Source organism: Ictidomys tridecemlineatus, unplaced genomic scaffold (genome assembly GCF_052094955.1).
Source record: "Ictidomys tridecemlineatus isolate mIctTri1 unplaced genomic scaffold, mIctTri1.hap1 Scaffold_96, whole genome shotgun sequence".
In the NCBI taxonomy this organism is placed as follows: domain Eukaryota; kingdom Metazoa; phylum Chordata; class Mammalia; order Rodentia; family Sciuridae; genus Ictidomys; species Ictidomys tridecemlineatus.
The window spans coordinates 530,279-548,579 of NW_027526172.1; the positions used below are offsets into that span (position 1 = coordinate 530,279).

The 18,301-nt window shown below is 37.8% G+C and overlaps 1 pseudogene across 1 annotated transcript in view; it reads left to right on the forward strand.

Moving 5' to 3' along the window:
* Nucleotides 1–1,573: 1,573 nt before the first annotated feature.
* The window catches only part of LOC144374931 (neuronal acetylcholine receptor subunit alpha-7-like), a 107,016-nt pseudogene continuing 90,288 nt past the window's right edge, over nt 1,574–18,301 (forward strand). The window contains exons 1-2 of the transcript XR_013434166.1: nt 1,574–1,719; nt 1,976–2,115. The product of XR_013434166.1 is annotated as a neuronal acetylcholine receptor subunit alpha-7-like (transcript). The remainder of the gene's footprint in view (nt 1,720–1,975; nt 2,116–18,301) is intronic.

Consider the following 18,301-nt stretch of genomic DNA (forward strand, 5'->3'; position numbering starts at 1 on the left):
CAGGAGAATAAGTTGCACTCACATGAGGTGATGTGCCAGTGAAGATCTTCCAGTTGATGTCTCTGAGCTTTCTCTATTCTGTTGTTGGGTTTTAACTTCCTTGTCTAATACTGCCTTTGTCAGAAGGTTTTATCTTGCAGCTCATTCCTTTGGGAATGCCTAGGGTCGGGATTAGGGGGTTTGGGGAGGCAGATGCCACACCTGTCTGTTGTTCTCTTTCCTTGGCACAACACATGCTCTTTGAGAGACCTGGTCAGTTGTCTCACCTTCTATGAACGCTTCCACAAAAGAATCAGTCTTCCTTCTTCTGGGGCCTTAGAGCAGTTAAAGCCTATACTGTCGTGTGTATACATGTATCAGTTAACAAACGTAAATTTTCTTCAAGAAACCTCATTGCAAGGACAATGTATTTCCTTGAAATTATGGGGGTCAGTACACCATTCCTACTACTACTTTAAACTCAATTACTTTTTTCGTGAGCCTTTCCCTAGTTCTTAGTGTCACTCTAAAATCCCGTCTTAGTTCAGAAACGCACGAACATTGTTGCTGTTGCCTCCTCCACAGTTGGCGGTTTAGATGAGCTGTCTACTGGACAGCGGACGACAGCGCCCCCTACAGGGGCGCAGGAAACCCCGAATATTTGTTTCTCTGTAACCTGTTTCTGGGAGCGGGACAGAGACTACCAGAGCTCTCCAAGCCCCTCCCTAGTACCTCTCTTCCAGCCCCTTTTCATATCTTTTCAGAACCACACCTCCTCCCCCTCCTCAACATTCAGGACTCTCCCCCGCCCAGATCTCTATGGCTGTCTTCGCTGTAACTTCGTTGCCTTATTAATCCCACTTGGGACCCAAAAAGGCCTAAATAATACCATCAGGTTTTGGTTGTCAGTCCAACAGGAGTTGGAGTTAACTTTTCAATATTCTGAATCTTTTTTAAAGACGAATGGAAATAAATCAAGCTATCTAATGAGAATCTCAAAACATACATTTGCAGCTCCTCTCTTTTTCTGTAGATTGCCTTCCGCACATCCAGAACCCAGCCCAGAATCCAGCTGGTGATGTCCAGGGAATGGTTGCTAAAAGAATACCCGGGGCTTAAGGGATGCTGGAGAGGGCTTCCTCTTTGATCTGTCTTATCCTGTTGGAGAGACTTTCCTAAGCCTGGTTCCGTGTCGCTGCCACCTAGACGCTGATATGGAGGAGGGAGTCTTGGATCCGAGAATTTTTCCGACTTTCTCGAAGTGGTCGGAGGCTGCTTCTGGTTGAGAGCAGGAGGGCGCACAAAGGGGACAAAGAACGCAAAGAACAGAACCCTGCGTTGGAGAGCCCCTGCCTGAGGCGTGATGCGGGGTCCGCTTAGTGGAAACTAGGATGGGGGTACCCAGAGCGTAAGCAGCTCAAAGTTCTAGCACTTTCACCCGGGCGCAGCAGTTCTGGAGGTAGCCAGGAAAACGCCAGGCCCTCCCCCGAGGGCAGGCGGGGAGGAGGCCGGGGGCGGGGCTCATCACGTGGAGAGGCGCGCGGGGGCGGGCGAGGCGGGGGCGCGCTCGGCTCTTTAAAGGCGTGCGAGCCAAGCGGGAGAGGTGGCTCCGCGGCCTCAGGCGCAGGCCCGGGCTGACAGCCGAGACGGCGGCGCGCCGGCTCGCGGCAGCTCTGGGAACCAACATGCGCGGCACCCGGGGAGGTGTCTGGCTGGCGCTGGTCGCGTCGCTCCTGCAAGGTAAAGCCGACACGTCTTCTTGTCCTCCACTCTTCCGCGGGATCCCGGGCGGCTCTTTGCGCTCCGCTCGGGGGCCAGGTTGGGTATCCCCGCCAGAGAGGGGCAGCAGGGCGCTGCCGGGGCTGCAGTTCTGGGCTGCATGGTTGAGCGGCGGGGGACGCGAGCAGGGGTGCAGGAGGGAAAAGGAAGAGGGGGGCGTGGGGATCTCTCCCCGGGCCTTTCCTGAGCAGCTTGCCGGTGCTCTTTTCTTCGTAAGTGTCCCTGCAAGGCGAGTTCCAGAGGAAGCTCTACAAGGAGCTGGTCAAGAACTACAACCCGTTGGAGAGGCCCGTAGCCAACGACTCCCAGCCGCTCACAGTCTACTTCTCTCTAAGCCTTCTGCAGATCATGGACGTGGTGAGTCCCAGCGCCGGCTGCAGGGATGCCATCTCCCTGTCGCCAACTCCTAGGGGCTGTGGCAGCACAGGGACTGCCAAGCAGTGTAGCTTGGCCCGGACTTCCTAGCTGGTCCCGAACGAGGCGGCCAGCAATCTGACCGCGACTTCAGTTTGCCACGGGCTGCCTTGGTCTCCCCGCCTGTTGTGGAGGGACCAGGTGAAGCTTTTTTTCATCGCCCAGGCTACCTGTGCATGAGAACTTGGGTCTCACCTTTCCCTCAGCTTAGAAACTCAGGGCGAAAGTATTCCATGTTAGGAATCAGTAGCAAGAACAGTGTGCGAATGGTCTCATTCAGTGTCAATTTAATCAGTTCTAGGCTTTTCTGCTGCTACTAGCATGTAGGTTTGTCCTAGGGCGAGCTGTGGATGTTTGGACTCCCCTCCCATTTGAGTAATGGAGATTTTTTTTTTTACCTTTCTGGTGAATCTTCCTCTGGCAGTGTTCCTCGGAGAACTCAAGGCTCCACACCAGAGATTCACTTGTCTGTCCCTTCAGGCAGCTGCTTCCAGCTCTTATTGAACTCTTCTTGCTTTGCAGCCTTACCAGTACCCATTTCACTTGGCAAATCTGTGCACTGTTCTCTTAATTTTTCCTCTAGACTGCTTTGAATATTCAATATGCATTGGTATATCCTTCATACAGTACTGATACTTTTGCAAAATGTTTGATTCATTATGAATAGGTTTGCATGTCTGGTCCACATAAGGCATTGAATTCTGTTCTGGAGTGCCTGGATTAGGGTAGGGTGGGGCAAAGGAATAATGATATTCATGGAGAGGGAATGATACCATAAGAAAGAGGTGTGCAAGTTAGCCACAACTCCAGCTAGAAAGTGCTAAAAGCCACCAGAAGGTTTCAGGAAGAGTGGCATAAGATGATAGTGACATTTCATAATCCTGCAAATAGTTACCCACATGGCCATGCTGATACGTATTTGTCATTTAATCTAGTTAAAATTGCAGTGACAAATGACTTCCTTCTGATATTACATGTGTGTCAAATGTGTACTTCTTCCTATAGGAAGAATCCTGTTTTAGATATTGAATGTATGTGTGATGATGTGGAAAAGTTATCTTGAGAGATTTAGGGGAAGATAGCTACTGTCACCTGGATTACTGGTTTATGAGTTAGTTGCTGTTTATGGAGCACAGGCTACAGAGAAGGAGAGAGGATAGGGATATCAAGTTAGGGAAACAAACTGAAAAAGTTGTTCTAGGTCACAGGGCAATGGAGGTGCAGAGGATTTGGGGTGGAAGAGGCATAGAGACTCCAGGGCATTTGTAAGATGTACTTGCTTTATAGAACAGCTCCTGTGTTACTTTAAGGAGCTCAGGATTTGTTCTTGGGATTTTGGTGCCTTTGGGCTTTGTTGATCTCTGGGTTGTTGATTTTAGGTAAATTTCTTGAGTCTCCTGAGTCTTGACTTTCCTGTAAATAGAATGGATATTTTAGCAATTAATGGGTTATTGTGAGTAGTTTAAGAATGTGGAGATAACTTTAAGAGACCCCACACTTGTGCACATTCTGTAGTCATTTCCATAGAAAAATGACTTGAGGAAGGGCCAGGCAGCTGAGCTAATATACTCCACAAATGGTACATGATAGGGTGAGAAAGGGAAGTCAGTCTCCCTTTCCCTACTTGCTCAGGATCTGCTCTGGTCAGGCTACCTCACTGTATGTTCCACAGCAGCCTTTTATGGGGTTGTCTTCATGCTATCTGGATAGGATGTGATGGTGTAGCAGCTACTTTGCTTAGGAACATGTGTAAGCAAGTGAAGCAGGCCTTCTAAGGCTATGGGAGACTGCTCACTCACAGAGAAGCTGTAAGCTTTTATATCCTGGGTATCCCTGCCTCTGTAAGAGACTCTTTGAGGAATGTGATTAATATGAGGCATTTCACCTTAGAAGAAGTGAAAGCATAGTTAGCATTAATGATGAGAAAAATTCTAAAAATTGTCATGTTTTTAAAAAAGTTAAAATAAAAAAATCATAATCACTGTGTACCCTGACCATTCCAGTGTTATAAAAACATGTGAAGATGACCATCAGCAGCCAGAGGTCATGCAAGGGGCAATCAGAGAAAGTCTTAAAGTCACCTTGGCTGTGGATCTAGCTGTGAATGGATTGAACTTCCCAACCAGGCAATGCTGTGGAGTGGCCTTAAGAAAACTACTTTAGCTTTATAAGCCCTGTTTTCTCATGTGTAAAATGAGAATAATAATATCCACTTCACAGGATTTTGAGAGGATTAAAAAAGTGAAAGTTCTTGACACACACTTATGATTCACTGAAGATTTGCTCTATCTTAATCACAGAATACTTACAGGGCAAGAAGTCCATGCCTAGAAAGGTGTGGTAGTCTGCCTAAGGTCACATAGTGATTCGAGAAAGGGTAGTGAGGAAAACCCACATCTAACTCACAGGTCCTTCTTTCTAAATCTGCAGCCTCCTTTGGACTGGGTAACTTATTTTGTGGAACAAAGTCAGCACAATCTACTTAAACTGACTGAACTGTAACAAATTGAATATGATTGTCCTAACATCCTGGATGAGAAAGAAGTCTCCAAATGAGACAAGGAAATATGCAATCATTTGTATTCTAGTTCTGCTTGGCTTTTCCTTGTTAAGAAACAAAGTCAGGTTTTTCCAGCTGAAATCTCAGCACCCTGGACAGAGACACTATGGTCCTCATAAGGGATCTATGTGGCAAAATCTTGGCTGATAAGGATTCTTGTTACAAATTCAACTCTAGGGGTCATTTACCCATCTGACTGGGCTGTTCTAGACCATAGTCATTTCCCCCCGCCCTGCCATATTATTGTTCTACTTTTTGTCGGCAAGGAATTCTTAGAGAGCTAGGGAAATGGCATATGTTTTTACATATTTTATTTTCATTAAAGATCATTTACTCTTTTGTCAATTTATTCTACAAATTTATTGGGCTAATAATATGAACTTTGCTAGATTCTGATAATTTACAGATGAGCAAGGAATAATTTCTGTTTTCAGTGATCTCATTATCTGGCTTGGGATACTAAAAAAGTAAATCCAAGCTTACTATATTGATGAAATCTAACATAAATATACCGAGTGCTGCAGATCTGCATAAGGAAAACAATTATTTCCAACTATAGTGGCTGAAAATGGTTTCAAAAAGGAAGTGATTGGCTTTCTAAAAGTGAGTGGAGTTTGCCAGTTGGAGAAAGTAGGAATGGCTTTCCAGGTAATGAGAACAGAGAGAGGAAAAATGCAGTGAAGGAGGCACACATTTCAACAAGGTGGGCTCCTGATTCCTGGGTGGTCTTATTTATTTATTTATTGTAGTTGGACATGATACTTTTATTTATTTATTTATTTTTATGTGGTGCTGAGTTTTGAGAAGTTCTAAAAGAGAGATACAGTATTGACCTGGTTACTGACAGCTTTACTGATCCTTTTATTTTGTGTTAGAGAAAACACCTAGCAAGATGGAAGTTATGATTTTTCTTTGGTAGAAGTGTTAATGTGTGAGATGTCTTGAATGCTTCTGCAGAGTTCACCCTGGGCTCTAGTCTGGGTACCTAAGAGAACAGGAGGAAGTGGCATGCCAAGCATTTCATGAAGCTGAAAGACCAGCTTGCTGTAGCATGTTTTCCTAGAAATGAAAACAATCTAAACCATGACATTTTTTATTAAATGTAACAAGTGTAAACTATTGATTACAGTAAAAAAGTGAATATGTTTTGAGGACAAAACAAGAGTCTTCAAAGGAATTGATAAAGCACTAGGTAGAGAGTGGGAAGGTGAATTCCTGAGTAGGGGAGGGAAGTAATCAGATCTGTGTTTAGATGATACTAGAACATTGTGTGTGGGATAGGTTGGAGAGAAGGGAGGAATGTATGTCAGAGATGAGGATGGGTCTTTTTTAGTCTGTTTTCTGTTGCTAAATTGAAATACTGAGACTGGGTACTTTTATAAGAGGTTCTTGAATTTGGAGGCTGGGTAGTCAAAGGATATGGTGCTGGCATTTGCTCAGTTTCTGATGAGAGCCTTGTATTGCTTTAATCTGTGGCAGAAAGCAGAAGGGCAAATAGACACAGAAGAGGCAAAATACCAAAGGTGACCTTTTTTAGAACAACCTGTTCTTGGGGTTACTAATCAGTCTCATGAGAATGTATCCAAAGAAAGCATACAGAATATCCAAAGAAAGGCATTAATCCACTCATGAGTGCTCTGTCTCCATGACTCAACCACCTCTCACTAGCCCTCACCTCCTAATAATGGTGCACTGAGGAATTAAAGTTCCAACACTTGAACTTTTGGAGACAAACTGAAACAACAACGGCAAGGTCAAACCTAAAATGATACTGTGGGAATGTGGAGAAAGGGAAACATTTGTTAAGTGAAAGTACCTCAATTATTCCTAAATGCATACTCTGACTTATGATGATTATTAATTTATTAACCTCATGGGCTTGTCACTGGGATGGGAATGAGATAGTACATAAGAAATCATTTTGAATTGATGCAAATGGAAGATTCTAAACTGCCAACAATTTTCATAATATTTCTCCTTTATTCTTGCCATTTGGTCAGTCACCTGGACACATACATCTAAAGACCTTTGTAAGAGCTGATTTGCATAAAATAAATGTGCATAGTTATGAAATCATGTCCAGAAGGCAAGGTTGTTTAAGATTAATAATATGAATCAATATATAATTAGGCACAAATATAAAACACATAATTATGCACAAATGATTTTTGAAATTTTTATAGATTTTGGATTGCAGGTCCACTTTTTGGAAGTTTTAATCACAGGACAGTAGTGATTAAACATTTAGAGTTTACCTAAATGCAGAAGGCAACAAAGTTGTGGAGCCCAGTATCCTAGGTATCCCAGTATCCCAGTATCCTTGTGGTTCCTCTGAACTCCCCTTGGTGGCCCTGTGCTCAGACTCATCAGATTTATGATTTTGCATTTACTCACTACTATTTAAAAATGCTACAACTCTAAATATTATCCCATATTATTTATAAAGATTACACTTATAGAACACATTCTGAGAACAAATGCCTAAGGAAAATCTGGAAATTATCCCAGTAAAGTTATTTGTCCACACTTTTTTTCCCCTAGAAGTTCTGGGTTTATAGCAAATTTAAGAGGATGGTACAGAGGTTTCTCATATACCTCCATGCCCACACATGCCTAGCCTTCTTTATCAACATCCCCCACCAGTGGTACACTTGTTACATTCAGTGAACCTATACTGACCTGTCATTATCACACAAAGTTTAGAGCTCACATTGGGGTTTCACTGATGGTGATATGCATATTTATGGACTTGGACAAAGATAGAATGGTAAATTTCCACCACCATAGTGTTGTACAGAAGAGTACTTTTGCTGCTCTAAAAACCCTCTGTGCTATGCCTTTACATCTCTATACTCTACTCCAACCTCTGGCAGCTGCTGAGTACCTTTTTACTATCTGCATAATTTTGCCTTTCCCAGGATTTCACACATCTGAATTCATACTCTTTGTAGCCTTTTCAAATAGCCTTTTTCATCATCAATATGCATTTTAAATTCTCCATTTTCTATGACTTGATAGCTTATTTCTTTTTAGCACTGAATAATATTATATTATGGATATATCATAGTTTATCCTTTCATATAGTGAAAGGCACTTTATTTGCTTCAAAAAATTGGAAATTATTAACAAATTATTAATGAAGCTGTTATAAACGCCTGTATTCATGTTTTTATGTAGATTTAAGTTTTCAAATCCTTTGGGTAAATATCAAGAAGGATAATGACTGGAATGAATAGTAAGAGTATATTTACTTTTATGATAAACTGTCCGACTGTATTCCAAAGTAGCTGTACCATTTTGTAGTTCCATCAACAATAAATGAGAGTTCCTATTGCTCCCCATCCTCGGGAGTATTTGGTATTGTCACTGTTCTAGATTTTGTCCATTCCCATAGGAATGTAGTGATATCTCATTGTTATTTTACTTTGTGTTTCCCCTATGACATATGGTGTGGAACATCTTTAGGTTTATATGCCATCTGTATCTCTATCCATTCAGATTTTTGGCCCAGTTTTGAGTCATCGTGTTTATTTCTTATTAAATTTTATGAGAAATATATATATTTGAATAACATTCCTTTACCAGATGTGTCTTTTGCAAATATTTTCTTCCAGTGTTTGTCTTGTCTTCTCATTCTCTTGACAATATTTTTCACTTAGCAGAAGTTTTTTTTTTTTTTAATTTTGATGAAGTCCATCTTATTGACTGTTCTTTAATGGATCATACCTTTGGTGTTGTGGATAAAATGTCATCACCATACCCAAAGTCAACTAGGTATTTCTCCCGTGTTATATCCCAGGACATGTATAGTTTTGCATTCTACATTTCAATCTGATAAATTTTGAGATGTATTTTGTGAAGGTCTGTGCCATTTGACTCATTCATTCATTCTTTTGTGTGTGTGTGTGTGTGTGTGTGTGTGTGTACACATAGATGGTAGCTGCTGTATCATTTGTTTAAAAGCCTATCAGTTGAATATTTTTACATGGGTCTATTTTGGGTTCTTTATTCTGTTCCATTGATCTATTTGTCTTTCACCAACACTATGCTGTCAAGGCCATTGTGGTTTTCTAGTAAATACAAAGTTGGATATATTATTCCTTCAAATTTGTTCTCCTTCAATATTGTATTGAACTGTTCTGGGTCTTTTGCTTGTTCATATAAGCTTAAGAATCAATTTCTCAGTATCTACAAAATATCAGTGGAATTTTGGTTGGGATTACAGTGTAATCTATATAGCACAAGATGGGAAGAACTGACATCTTGACAATATTGAGTTTGTGAAAATAAATTTATTCTCCATTTATTTAGTTCTTTTATATCTTCCACCAGAATTTTGCAGTTTTTCTGATACAGACTTTTGTACATAATTTTTAAAGATTTAAACCCAGATGTCTACTTTTGGCAGGCTTAAATTATGTTTTAAATTTCAAGTTCTTTTGTTCATTGCTGGTACATAGGAAAGTGATTAGATTTTGCATATTAACCTTGTGTCCACCAACATGATGTAATGGCTTATTAGCTCCAGGAGAGTTTTTAATTTGTTAATTCTTTCAGATTTTCTACACCGACAATTATGACATTGGCAATAATGCAATTTTATCCCCCCCAATTTGTGTATATTTATTTCCTTTTTGTCTTATTGCATTAGCTGTAATTCCAGTATGATATTGAAAAGAAGTGATCAGAGGGCACATTCTTGCCTTGTTCTTGATCTTAGTGGAAAAGTTTGAATTTCTTACCATTAAATGTGTATCTAGTTGTAGGATTTTTGTATATTTTCTTTATCAAGTTGAGGATGTTCTCCTATATTTTTACTTTACTGATTTTTTGGTTGTTTCTGTTAATCAATGTTTATTTTGTGAAATGCATCTATTTTTCTGCATCAGTTGATATGATTATATGATTTCTCTTTTTTAGCTGGTTCATGGGATGGATAACATTACTATTTGAATGTTGAGTGAGCCTTGCATATCTGGAATAAATCCCTTTGGCTATGGTGTATAATTATATTTATTCATTGTTGGATTCAGTTTGCTCATAATTTTGTTGAGGATTTTTATATCTGTTCATGAGCATGTAGTCCTCATTTCTTATAGTGTCTCTGATTTTGTCATTAGGGTAATACTGGCCTCATAGAATGATTTAATATGTAGTCTCTCTGTTTCTGCCATTTGAAAGAGATTGTAGAGAATTGTTATATTTTCTACCTTTAAATGATTAGTAGAATTTGCCAGGGAACCCATTTGGGTCTGATGCTTTCCTTTTTGGAATATTATTAATTATCGATTCAATTTATTTCATAAATATAGGTCTGCCCAGATTGCCTATTTTTATGTGTGTGAACTTTGACACATTATGTCTTTCAAAGAATTATGAATTTCATGTAGGTTTTCAAGTTCGTGAACATAGAGTTGTTCATAGTATTTTTATGTATTATTTTAATATCCATTGGATCTATAGTGTTGTACTTTTTTTTCCAGTTCTAATATTGGTAATGTATATCCTCTCTAGTTTTTGGTTAGTGTGGCTTCAAAGAATCAGGTTTTATTTCAGTTCATTTTCCCTATTGATTTTCTGTTTTCCATTTCATAGATTTCAGTTATAAATATTTCTTCTGTTTAGTTCAGATTTGTGGTCTTTCCCACTAAGGTAGAAACTTAGATTTTAGATTTTTCTTTCCTGAGATGTTCATTCCGTGTTCTAAAATTTCCTCTAAGCACTGTTTCTACTAGTTCTCACAAATTTTGATAAGTTATGTCTTTATTTCAGTTAGTTCACAATATTAATTCTTGAGATTTTTTTCTTTGACCTGTGTGTTCAGAAGTTTTGATCTCTATATGTCTTGGAATTTCCAGCTATCTTTGAGTTATTGATTTCTAGTTTATTGAAAACTTAGAGTATACGCTGTATGATCACTATTCTTTTAAGTTGTTAAACAATGCTTTATGGCCTAGAATGTGTTCTGTCTTGTTGAATGGACCGTGTGATCTTAAAAAATGCAGTTCTGCTATTTGATGAAATGGTCTATAGATATTGATTATAGCCAGTTGTTTAATGATGTTGAATTCAGCTGTGTTCTTAATGATTTTCTGCCTGCTGCATCTGTCCATTTTTAGTAAACTTGTATTGGAATCTCCAACTATGATAGTAGATTCATCTATTTCTCCCTGAAATTATTAGTTTTTGCCTCATATAATTTTACATCCTCTTGTTAGATACATACATGTTAAGGATTTTGACTTTTTTTTAGAAAATTAGGTCCCTTTGTAATGACCCTTTGAAGGCCTCTATATCTGAAATCAGTATAGTGTTCTTAAATTAGTGTTGGCAAGATATGCTTTCCTTCATTAATTAATCTGAATGTGACTTTGTATTTAATGTGGGGCTTTGTAGACAATGTAAATTTGGGTCTTGTTCTTTTTGGTCCACTTCCATGATTTATGTCTTTTAATTGGTGCATTTAGATCATTGAAATTCCAAGTTAATTATTAATACCGTTGGCTTATTATCTACCACATTTTTTACTGTTTTCTCTTTGTTGTCCTTAACCTTTATTCCTGTTCTTCCAGTCTTCTGCCTTTTTGGGCTGGATATGAGCGTTCTACATGATTCCCTTTTCTTTTTTGGTATATCAGTTATACTTTTTTTAGTTCTGTTTTTCACTTTTTCAGTGATTTCCCTAGAGTTTGCAATATGCATTCAGCTAACCCAAGTTCTGCTCTTTTGTTAGTTGTTGGCATGATATGTTTTTCTCCATTTATTGCATTGTTACCACTTCAGAGATAGTGTGATTACATTATAGTAACAAAATAGTCCTGATACATAAACAAATACATGATTGCTAACCAATGTAAGAATAAGAAAAACAAATATATGTATCTTATACATTTTTTTGCAATCTTCCTTTTTGTAAATTTGAGTTTCTGACCTCAAATCTACTCATTTTATTTCTCTTTAAAGAACTTCTTTTAAGATTTTCTGAAATGAAGGATATCTGGCAACAAATTTCCCCAACTTTTGTTTGTATGGGTTCACCTTTGTTTGTTTATAAATGTATTTATTTTATGTTTGTTTGTTTGTTGGGGGATTGCAACCAGGGATACTTTATCACTGAGCTATATCTCCATTTATTTATTTATTTATAGGCAGAATCTTGCTAAGTGGTCCAGGGTGGCCTCCAATTTGTAATCTTCTAGCCTCAGATTCCAGAGTCACTGGGAATATAGGTACCCAGCTCTTCTTCACTTTTTTTTAAAAAAATATTTTTTATATATATAGACCTTTATTTTATTCATTTATTTATATGTGGTGCTGAGGATCGAACCCAGTGCCTCACACATGCTAGGCAAATGCTCTACCACTGAGCTACAACCTCAGCCCTCTTCTTCACTTTTGAAGGATAATTTCTCAGGGTACAGAAATCCAGTTTGGCTGGTTTTGTTGTTGTTGCTTTTTCTCTCAACATTTTAAATATCCACTCCCATCTTCTTGCTTGCCGGAGTTTCTGAGAAGTTGAATGTAATCATCTTTTTTTTTTTCTTCTTCTCTATAGATAAGGTCTTTTTTCCTTCTTGCTTCTTCCAGAATTTTGTCTCTATTTTTTTATTTTCTCTAGTTTGAAAATCATACATGTAGATGTATACTTTTTATTTGATTGGCAGTTTATCCTACTTCACATCTTCCCTGCAGTTATTGTCTATGGTTTGGTGATTGACAAGAACTTGGGGGAATTGAGGGTCATTGTTGTTTCAAGTATTCTGTTCCTTTCTGTTTCTGGTACTTCCATTATGTATACATGATTTGTTTTCTTGTCCTACAGTCCTTGGACATTCTGTTCCTTTTTTTTCTTACTGTATTTGTTCTCTTTTTGTTTTAGTTTTCAGAATTTCTATTGATATATCCTGAAGCTAAGAGATTTCTTTCCTCACATATGTCTAGCACATTATAAGCCCATGAAAGGCATTCTACATTTCTGATACCATGTTTGTGATTTCTAGTATTATTTTTTGGTTCCTTTTTAGAATTCCCATCACCCATATATTCTTGCATGCTTTCTACTTTATCCACTACAGCCTTTAGTATATTCATCAGAATTGTTTTAAATTCCTGGTCTGATCATTCCAAAATTCCTGTCGTATCTGTTTCTGATGCTTCCTCTGTCTCCTCAAATTGTATCTGTTGTCCTTCAGTGTATCTTGTAATATTGTCTTAATAGCCAGACATGATGTACTAGGTGAAGAAATTCCAAAGACCTTTCCCAATAGGTATGAGGTATGGGAGAAGGGGAAGTGCTCCATGTCCTGAGGTTAATCAGGTCTCAGTGGTTTGCCTAAGCCTCTGGACTATGACACTCACAAGTGTTTCTCAGTAATTTTCTCCATCTTCGGACATGGTGGCTAATACAGACTTCAGTTGGTATTTTCCTTTCCTCAGGCAAGTTAGGCTTTGTCAAGAAATCAATAGTTTAGAGACATGAATTTATTCTTCCTCAGAGCAGGCTTTGTTTAGAGCAGAGTGGTCTGGTGTATTTCAAAATGGCTCATTTGGCCCTTCCCTGCGAAGGACACAAGGGGGATTTTTCTTTGATCTTTACTGGAGGAAACCTAGTCAGGGTCCTGGAGGTAAATCCTACAATATCATGGGGCCCCTCTATGACTAAGTCTCTCTGCAGTTTTTAACTCTCAGTGTTGACTGAATTGGACCTTTAGCAATTCATTAATTACCAGAAAGATTTCCTGCCTCCCACTGATTTCCACAGTGGTTTTTGCTCTGAGTCTCTGTTGTGAACAGTGGCTCTCTGTAATCACCTGTCTGTTTCCCCAGCAATCCCCTTTTGGGGTCTAAGAAGAGCTATTGATTTTTTTTTTTTAGTCTGTTCAGCTTTTACTTCTTGTTAGGACACAGTGGTAGCCTCCTAGCTCATTACATGCATAACTAGAAACCTGACCTAATAATGTTATGAAAAGTAACATTTCTTAAAATTTACAAAAGAAGTATATGTTTTATATCATGAACCAAAGTAAACTAAAAAAAAGAATGGGTGTGTGGATCATCCAGATCACCCTTGCCCAAGGCGTTCTGGTGCAGCTGTGCTATCTTTTCTTCATGTTTATGGATGTGTAGAGAAATATTTAAAAATTAAAATGGTGAGAAACCATGTATGGTGCCTTAATCAATATTAACAGGCATTAATTTTAAAGTGATGCAAATAGGCCAAGTTGTAAACAACTGCAAGTTTTAAAATCAAATTGTGTTTTTTCCCCATTATTGTATAACTTCCACCATCACTTTCTGTTCAATATCTGTTCCTTTTTAAATTTAGAAATCATCTAGGATCGTTTCATTGTTTACTTGTTAGCAGTGCAAAGATGTATTTTTCTTTTTTAAAAAATTGCTTATTTGTTCTTTTTAGATAAACATGATAGTAGAGTGTACTTTGACAAATTATACATACACGGAGTATAACTTCCCATTCTTGTGGTTGCACATGATATGAAGTTTCACTGGTATTGAATTCATATATGTACTTAGGAAAGTTAACGTCTGATTCATCCTACTGTTTTTCCTCTTCCCATCCCCTTCCCTTCCCTTTGTTCACCTTTGTCTAATCCAATGAACTGCTGTTCCCCCATTATTGTGTGTCAAGATCCACATATCAGAGAGAACATTCGAATAGATGGATTTTTTTTAAAGCTTTAGTTTGATCATCTTTGTCTTTGGCGATCTTTAATGTGATTACTGATATCGTTAGGTTTAAATCTATCCTTTAGTATTTGCTTTTGCCCTGTCTCTTCTCCATTCATTTTTTCTCCTTTATTACATTCTTCTGCATGAACTACTCATTTGATGTGATTCCAGTTTTACCTTCTTCTAGCTTGTGAGTCATACATTCTTCTTGTAGTGGCTTAGAGATTATAGCAGGAATCCATGAATAATGAAACACTAAATTATAACTGTTTCTGTATAATATGAGGACTTAAGATCACTTCATTTCCATTTCCATTCCAACCCCATAATTCTAACTTTTGTGCAGTTATTGTCATATATTTTATTTGTATCTGTTTTTAAACTCTGTAATACAGATTATAACTATTTTATACATTAGCATATCCTTTTATATTTACCCAAACTTTTAAATTTTGGCTACTTTTGTCCCTTCCTATATCTTTCTTTAGAGAGAGAGAGAGAGAGAGAGAGAGAGAGAGAGAATATTTTTTAATATTTATTAATCAGTTTTCAGTGGATACAACATCTTTATTTTTTTATTTATATGTGGTGCTGAGGATGGAACCCAGTGGCCCATGCATGTCAGGCGAGCACATTACTGCTTGAGCCACATCCCCAGCCCCCTTCCTACATCTTCTAACTTTCATCTGAGATCTTTTTCCTTCTACCCTTTAGTGTTTTCTTTTGTGTGGGCCTGGGAGTAGCAAGATCTCTCTTTATTTGCTTTTTTTCAAAATATATTTATACTGCTATCTTTTTTTTAATGTTGCTGCTATCATTTTTAATAATTTAGAGATAGACTCTGGGTTGACAGTGATTCCTTTCAGCACTTTGAGGTACCACCCCATTGTTTTCTGACTTCCATTGACTTTCTAGGGATCAGCTGTACGTCTTGTTTTTGTTCCCTCAGGGTTACTCTTGTTTTTTTTTTTTTTTTTGGTCTGCTTTTAAATTTTACTTTTGATCTTTGGTTTCTAACAGTCTTACTATGCTGTACATAGGGCATTTTTTTTCCTACTTGGGATTCATAATACTTCTTGAGTCTATTACTTGTTTTTTTTTTCATAAGTTTTGGAAAATTGTCACCAATTATTTACTTTAAGTATGGATTCTGTTTCATTCTGCTTTTATCCTTTGGGATTGCAGTCATGAATTGGTCATAGTTTGTCACTTTATCCCAGTGTTTCTCACCTAGAAACAGTATAGTCCCTGAGGGGATATTTTTCAGTGTCTTCAGACATTTTTTGGTTGTCTAACTGGAGAAGAAGGTGGTAATGATATTTATTGGGAAGAGTCCAGGAAAGGAATGCTTTTAAGTATCCTAAAATGCATAGGACAGTCCCCCCAAGGCAAAAAAAAAATTGTCTGGGCCCCAAAATGTTAATAGTGTGACGATTAAAAAAAAAGCAAACAAACAAACAAACAAACAAAAACATTGTAGTCCCTATATTTCATATTCTTTTCTATAATTTTTGTTATTTTCTTTCTGGGCTTCAGACTATTTTCTGTTGACTGATAGATACAATGAGATAATTTATTTCTAACTATTTGTTGTTAGTTCCAGAAATTATGGAAAAGAATATGAAATACAGGGAATACAATTGGTTTTAAAGTTTCAGATACTGTATTTTTTACTTTTAGAATTTATATAGATCTCAAGTTTGTCCTAAAATTTCTCAAATACATCAATAAGAATAATTTTATATCTGATGACTCCATCCTTGTGATATTTTATGCTTCTGTTTCTATTTTTGATTTTTCCTCTTATTTTTCAGTCACATGGCATTTTCACATGTTCCTTCTTAGACTGATGGTTTTGTAGTTCATTTCAAATAATGCATATGAAAAATTGCAGGGATAATCTGAGGGTATTGAAAATACTCTTACTCCTGTTTTATATTTGCTTCTGATCAAAAGCCAGCCTATGAGCGCCAGTAGTAACAGATTACCTCAATCCATGTAGGAATTAAAAAAATAAGAAGCCAGGCTTCAGTCTTTGCGAAGTTGGTTCTTGTATCTACATTCTAGGGTGTAAACCCAGAGTTTACTAGAATTTTTTTTTCATCTTCAGTAACTCCTGAACTCTTATTTTGTCTTCCTTGCTCTTGAATCTAGGTCTCCTCATTTTTAACCTCTTAGGAATTTTTAAAAGAATCACCATATGGTTCTGCAAGAGTAACCTACATCCTGTTGTTCTCTCAGGGTATTCCTTTGCTTCGGGAGCTTCTCTACAATTCCTTACTGCCTGTGAGTTTTCTGGTGCCTTCACACACACGAGTTTTGCATTTCTTCCAACTTTCCTAATTGTTCTCATTCAAGGTTTGGTTAACACTACCTCCTTAACATTGCTGATAACATTGTTATTCTTGCTGATAGCAGAATTGAAATTCTAAATTAAAACTTGTTTACAGTGCTCCTTTGTAATTGATCCATATTTATTGCAGTAGAGTTTTATCCCTGTCAATACTGCTTTTGGCTCTAAGAACATAAATCTACATTTTTTTTTTTACTGTTACAGGCTGAGAATTATGGGCAGTTTTACTAAAGGAGACTTTGTTGTAAATGATACCCTTGAAGTCTACCTCTGAAGGTTTTCCCCCAAAGAATTCACTTCTCTCAGAGCTCCTGGTTCATTCCTGACATGCTGTTAAAGAAAGAGAAATAGTCTTGTTATGGAAGGATGCCATTGAAAATCTCTGCTCTCTTATTGGTTTATTTTAAAAATCAGGATTAGGTAGTGTTTTACAAAAAAGAAAGTTATTTGGAATCCTTTTTTCATTTTATTTATTTAATTTATTTTGGTGCTAGGGATTGAACCTAGGGCCTCATGAATGCTAAGTATGCTCTATCACTGAGCTATATCCCAGTGCTCATTTGGTATCTTCTAATAGCAAGTCACATGCTCTTCATTTCAGTGATTTCCTCACAGTCAACATCAACTATAAATGACTGTGGCAAAAATGATTCCAAAGTATCACAAAATAGTGTACATGTGTCCATATTATCCTTACCTGTTACCCTTTACTTTCACTGCTAAATATCATTTTTAGTAGAATAAAGCATCACATAATACAGTTATTCATATTCCAAGATACCAAATTGGAAGCTATATAGTAGCCTCAGGTCACAGCTCCTGGCAAGATGAAATAATCAACTGAAACTAATATGAGATCCAGTTGGAAGTTATGTAAAATCTGGTATAATTCTATAAAAATCAGCAGAGGAAGAGGCCTGGATAAGAGGCCTGACCACCTGTTCTGAGTCCATTGCTGGTGCAGGAGCTGATGAGTCTTAACTGTTGGTGGCAGAGGGAAGAGGGAAGGAAATTGCCATTGTCATTGTTAATGAATTCCACAAGTAAGAGATCCTCAGTGTGGGAAATTTACTCTTGGATCACTGAAAGCAAATTGTAAAGATTCCTATCTTAGTTTATAGGCCAACTGATATCCAAAAGGTTAAGATTATCAAGGTGAAGCAACCAAATGCGTATTATATTGGGGATTAGGGCCACAGCACAGCTATGAGGACTAGGATTTTTTTTGTTGTTTGTTTTCAGTCCCAGGCATTAAACCCAGAGCTTTGAGCATGATGGAAAAGCCTCTGCCACTGAACTACGTCCCTGGCCCTAGGACAAGGTTTCTGAGATCTTTTTACCATAAGCACCCAGAAATTTTTTGTGTGTGTAGGAAAAATATTGGTTTAGTATATTCTGTAGCTGGAGTAGAAAGGGTTTGCCAAGATAAAGTACTCTCTAGTTTAATGATGTTATAACAAGAGTCTGCTTTGCATGATTGTCTGTTTAACAATATGATAGACCATCAATAAAATTTTAAAAAAAAG